Genomic DNA, 6,874 nt, shown 5'->3' on the forward strand with positions numbered 1-6,874 from the left:
ATACAGGAAAATTTTGGGAAGATCACTCTGCTAGTTAATCTTAATCTCAGCTACCTTTCGTTACAAACTGCAAGATTTGATATGCAGTAGGCGCCGCTTAATATGATCGCCGTTCATGTTATCATTTGCTTATTAACAATATAAAAATCTTTTGGTCCCAAACCGAAGTATTTAAATATACACCAAGATATTCATTTACTGTAATCACTACATTTATTAATGTTATCAGATTTATTGTCAAGAATTGGCGGATCCTTGATTTCCTAACAGCGTTAATAAGTGATGATCGTGGAATGTTTTGCACTACTTGTAAGTAAACATATAGGACCTATTCCCCCCCGGGAGGAGTTTCACATTCTTTTATATTGATTAGAACTATCTGGGTCGAATGAAACGCATACTTACACTGCGAGGTCTTGCTTGTAATCTGTTGAATAGCCATAAGCCACTATTGCCACTCATTGAGTTATGAAAGCAAAATGAATAAAAAACACAATTCATTTAAGTATTAAATTGAAATTAACAAATATGAAAGTTTAATTTAAATTAGTCATAGCAATGCTACGCGCAAACGAAAATTTAATTTAAATTAGTCATAGCAATGCTACGCGCAAACGAAAATTTAATTTAAATTAGTCATAGCAATGCTACGCGCAAATGAAAATTTCACAACGACTCTTTTTTTGAAAATGTTGAAAAATCGCTAGCTTTTTGTGACCAAAATTAAGCAATAAGCTCTGATTATTGTGGTGGGGACGAGCGTGTTGGAAGAAAACACTTCAACAAATGCCAAAATGAGTCAAGCATTTGGCTGTTTGAAACATTATCGCATTAACAACAACAAGTGAACTATTAAGGAATAATTGCCGATAAACAACAATTGAAGACTTTTTTCATTGTTATTCTTGAAAGAAATCATAGATGGCTCTGTGATAAGTGGTTTTATCTCTTTTTCCTTTGATGTGTTTAAAATATAATTGATTTTATCCAATTAGGTTATTATTATAAATGAATTAAATGTTATTAAAATTCTTTATTCGCGGAATGAGCACATGAAGCAGAAGCTACTGTAGTTTACATTTATCGATATATCGATTATACAAGTATCTACCTGCGTCTTCGATAGAATAATAAACGCAGGTTGGAATATTAAAAATCTTAAAGCAATATAAATAAAAAGGGGAACAAGTACTGTTTAAAACAGCGGAAATAGTCTCCCCAAAACTTTCTCGCATACTCTCTAATAAACTTTTCATGTCAGAGAATGCTGTGACGAATTGTGATGCGCGAGGGTGGAACCTGGGACCTTGTGCAGTAACATAACCAGTATACAAAAGCAATTGCTCGTGCAACGTAGTTGTTAACTGGCTTATAAGCTATTCACCACAGACTCTCTCTCCAGTGAGTCGGAGATGACATGAACGATATGGCGGTTGAGTGGTGATGTATTCATTAGCTGTTGAGTCTAATGTGCCTGTACCCATTTGAGTAGCGCCAAGCGTTATGGCGAGCGTGTGTGGGTAAGTGGTTGCTGCGTCAAGTGAGTCTGACGACTTTTTGGTTTGCTGCGTCAAGTGAATCTGTCGACTTTGGTTGCGGGCAGATGACGCCACAACAGGAAGGATCATCGTCCGAGGTCACCAATGTGGCGAATTGCTATGAGTGAGGATAGAACCTGGTACCTTACCTTGTGGTTAGTAGTCCAGTAACATAACCAGTACACAAAAGCAATTGCTCGTGCAGCGTAGTTGTTAACTGGCTTATAAGCTATTCACCTCAATGCCTTACATGGCAGTGGCGTACAATAGTTACGAAACATTAACTTTTGACTTGAATTTAGTATTTTTTCTGCATCTATTATGTCATGCTTGGCGTGTTATTTGGCGATTAGTACTATCATGCAATTAAAGGTATCCGAAAATCGTGTTTAAGACGCATTTTTCTCAACCGATTGAAACAAAATTTGACACAAAACTGCACTTGTAGTCTCAAAATCCCATACCGAATTTGATATGTTTAAGTCTTTGCGTTTTGAATTATCGCCTCCACATGTTTCTGAAAATGCAGACCGACAGACAGTCCACCCGAAATCTCATACGGCTAAAAATTTGACAAGTGTCTACACTATAGATGTCAAATCTGAGTACTGAATTTTGTCTATCCAGCTCTCTTCTTTTTGTAATTATCGTGTTAATTCATATTTGAACAGACCGACATCCTCTAAACAGATTTAACTCAAAATTTAATAGAAATATCTAAATTTGGTGTAAAGACCGTATACTAACTTTCAGCTCAAAGCAGTTTTTTTAGTTATCTTTGTCACAGATAGACAGACAGACGGACATTTCCCACAAATGTGTTTTCAGAACTCACGGAGAAAAACGAATCTAAAACCTGGAGATTAGCCAAAATTTTGAAATCGAATTTTTTTGACGATTACTAGCGTACTATGTATACGTATGATCTGTACGATCTATACGAGAAAATAAAAATGCATTAAAAAGGTGTTAATAGTAGTTTAAAACCCAGAAACGGACTGTGGCCTCTCAAACTTTCCCGCATATTTGAGTTGTTCGAATAATCTTGCCAATATTTTAGGATATGACTTTTAATCCTTTATTTCAGCTGATTGCTAGAATGTTTGAGTCAAATTTTTGGCTCAAATTATTAAAGTAAGTTCAGATTCATAATCGAATTTTTTTGATATACGAAATTAAATTCAAAACGATTTTTTTTTGGGTAATTATATATGAAAACATTCCAGCTTGCTTCAAATGTATTTTACATCATAAAACTGTCTTCTATTTTATGATGTGCAAAAAAAAAAAAAAAAAAAAAAAAAGATGCTTTAATGGTATGGGTTGGGTTTAAAGTGGGTATTTAGAGAATCTCTGTTTATCCGGCTATTTTGATATCCGTCCTTATAATTTCCTTCCATCAATCCGTCACATTTCGTTGGGTATTTGGAAGTCTACTGTATAGTAAAAACTTTATTAAAAATCAAATCACATATAAGAGGAATAATTGCTGTAGTCGAATCATAACCTTTGTGACACAGGGGATCAATGCTAGTTAACCAGTGATATTAGTTTCTACTAATACTATTTGATACTAGTTAAATTGTACTTGAAGTCCTTGAATCAGAATCAGAAAGTTTCTTCTCAGTTGAGCGAACAAGAGTGGAATGAAGAGAGAGAGAGAGAGTGTGAGAGAGCGAGAGACAGAGGAAGTAAACTCAAAAAACAAATGAATAAAATAAAATATTTTCATTTTTATATCAAAATGTTATATTCCAAATTTTTCAAAAAGTTCTCTGATGCAAAGCTCTTGCATAAATTTGACAAATCTTTTTTTCTAATTGTTGTATATAGTCATTAAATGATGTCATAATTCACTAGCAATTCATTTTGTTAAATTAAATTTGGTGTGTTTTGCTGCTTGTAGTTTACGGCATTCTGATATAACAACGAAGATATACGTCAGTTCCAGTGGCTCCTTCAAGTGCCTCGGGACGCTGGGTGGTCTGAAAATCTATTCGATGCACGGTGCAGTGTTAAGCTGACAGCGAATTTATGGTATTGGGAGGGGTAAGATGTTCAAAAATGTTTTGCTCACACGGGCTCATATTATCAAAATTCGCCTTTGGTAAGTTCATGAAAAATGTTTTGATAGCTCTTTGTGAAAGAGATTGATAAAATTCATTTGTATGATATAGTCTAAACCTCAATACCCACTGAAATAATTTAATGCTAGATGAAGCCTAGTGCCGATTGCCTTGTATTGTGTAATAACAAATATTTGATAAAAATTGCACTGTTGTATCGCGACTGCCTTCGTCCTCTGGCATCTTTTCCTTTCTTCTTCTTCTTTTTTCTTTTTCTTTCTTTTCTTTTTTTTCCTTACTTCCTTGTATACACAGTATTGAGAAAATATTGTAATCATAAAAAAAAAAAAAAAAAAAAAAAAATGGAACTCGAGTTTTTGATGTTTTAGACATGCCCGAGTTTCGAAAACACAATTTTGGAGAATATTCATATGTCTGTCTGACTTTGACAAAGTTAACTCAGATACTAGGTGAAAGAAATTTGATATGTGGTTTCTTTTACACCAAATTCGTATATTTCCGTCAAATTTTAACTAAAATCTGTTCAGAGGAAGTCTGTCTATCCTGCTGTTTGGATATGAGCTAATTTGACAATTACGAAATGAAGAGAGCTACATGGATAAAATTCGCTAAACAGAATTAACATCTATAATGCAGACACCAATCGCATTTCGAGCCAAATCCAACAGATCATCTGTAGGTTTGTATTTTTAGAAGCTCGTAAATATAATATTCAAAAACGCAATGACAAATATATCATATTTGGCATGGAATTTTGTGACTACAAATGCAGTTTTGTGTCAAATTTTTGTTTCATTCGGCTGGGAAAAACACGTCTAAAACACAAATTCAATTTTTGGATACTATTTACCACATCAATCGCTAAAACACTCGCCAAAGATGACACGACAGATTCAGTAAAAATGCTAAATTCACGCCAAAGAGTAAATATTTACTAACTACTGTGCTCCAGTGCTATGCAAGGCATTTTCTGGAATAACACCTTTATTAGAAAGTATACGAGGAGTTTATAGGAGACTACTTCATGTGGTTTTGTTGAGTTGTAGGAATTTACTGCTAATAATGACTTCATTTTCATTAAAGCAAATGAATTCCATTTTCTTATGAGCAACGGACTATCGTAAATTAAAATGATTTGATATTCGAATTCACTTTACTGACTAAAATTTTCATTTATTGTCTTGTTCAGCAAATATCAGGTTTCTGTAAACACTTACATTTATTGTTTTGCCCAAAGAGTTGTTAATTCCTCCGAAATTTTTAAGTAAAGAAATATATCATGCTCATGAGGTAGGCTGTGGTTCCAAACATTTCACTTTTTTAAGTATACTAATCATTTATTCTTGGTAGCATTTTTCATGTAGTGGCCTTCGAGAGTATTTACCAAATGGAGTTTGGTAGAAAATTTCCCTTTACATTTTTTTTTTTCGTTGTAATATGAGAATATTTTTTGCCAGAGAATTTAGTTAAATTGAAGTAGCATTCCATTTTGGATGTACACAAAAGCCTTTTTTAGTCAGACTTCTGTTATTTTTGCGGATGTCATTTGGCCACCAAGCTCCATATTGTTCCAAAGAGGGGGAGGGGGGAGGGAGAGGGGAGTGTTATCCAAGACAGTTTAAACAAGCAAGGTTCGTATACACCGTGGATCTTTTATAGAATGCGGTCTTAAACTCGCGATCCACCGGTCCTAAAACAGAGATTCTGTCAACACATAAAAACTCCTAGTGAATGAGGGGGGGGGGAGAATGAGATCTGTGAATTCAAAATTACATTTGAAACGTCTTTTTTCTCTTTATTGAAAGAAAAAAACCTTGTATGATGAGAAAAGAAGGACCTTGTCGATGGCAATTGTCTATTACTTTGAGTCTTCGAGACAAGATTAGGCATCCTAGACAACAAGATTTTTTGAGGTGTTTTCAAGGTAATCTAATTTTGTACGTTAGTTTGATTTACAAAGATTATGTGCTCGGCTATTCAAATTAAAATTGTCGTTTAAATTTCGCAGTATTATTCTTAGTATCCCCCCCCCCCCATGATTTTAAATGCAATTGAGATTGATGTGATTATGTGTATTTTGCAGTCAGCTGATTGACTCAAAAGTTAACAGTCTTGATGAACTTTGAATAATTAAGACATTAAAAATGCATTGTAAATTTTCTTATTAAGCTGTTTAATTTTTTTTAAATTTAAATTTTAAGCTTTTTATACGAGAAGTATGAAATTTTTTTTAATGGAAACATTCTATTAAAAACTTTGCCATTTTTATTGCTACTCAAATAATACTGTTAGAGATATTGAATTAAAATCAATAAAAATATTTGATTTTGAAAGGAAGCATGGTGGCTTCGAAGTTTGTATTCTATAAAAGTGCCCCTCCTCCTCACACAGCTTGACCTGTCCCTTTAAATACTATGAGTTTCTGTGATTAATTTTAATGTAAAATTCTTTTTGTGATTATAGCTTTTGTAGATATCACTGTTTTAAACATGATGTATATATTTCAGTAATAAATTAAATGGTTGCTTAAATATGATATTTTTGATTGTTCCATCTTTATCGCTTCTAAATATGTTTCATTTCTTTTTCGTTTTTAAGAACAAAACTAATTCTTCATAATCCAGTTTCTAATGATAGCTCGAAAAATGGAAGGAAATTATGAAAAGAAGTGTGTGTGCGTGTTGGCATTCTACAGGACAGAATATTAGATCCAGAGCTATAAATATTAAGCATAAATATATTGTACAAGGTAAGAATGGGCATTTTCAAATTTTAATCGAATCAAAATGTTTCTAAATTTTAACGTTTTTTTGTCGTAGTTTACGAAAATATAATAGCAAAATTTTTATTTCTATACTATTTTAAAGTTTAAAAAATTAATTTAAATATCGGACAATTTTCTACCCGTAATTAGAAAAACATTTTTTATGTGAATTTTAACAACAAATTTCCTGGTTATAAGGAAATTAAACCTGTTTTCAGTATTTTATATAATATTTAATTGTTTGAATTTTTTTCGAAGTTGAAATCTATGGAAAAATTAAAGTGTTCTGTAAAGTTCATGTAAAGTGTTCTGCTGATTATCAGAACACTTTACATGAGTAATCAGAAACCACTAAGTACAACATGTAACTTGAAATATATATTTAAGTTTTTAACGATGTTACAAGACTTGACTTTATTAGGCCAATTTCTCCATTGTTGAGATTATTATGAATATCAAGTAATGCGTAAGAGATTTAATTTAAA

Source organism: Argiope bruennichi, chromosome 9, assembly GCF_947563725.1.
Source record: "Argiope bruennichi chromosome 9, qqArgBrue1.1, whole genome shotgun sequence".
In the NCBI taxonomy this organism is placed as follows: domain Eukaryota; kingdom Metazoa; phylum Arthropoda; class Arachnida; order Araneae; family Araneidae; genus Argiope; species Argiope bruennichi.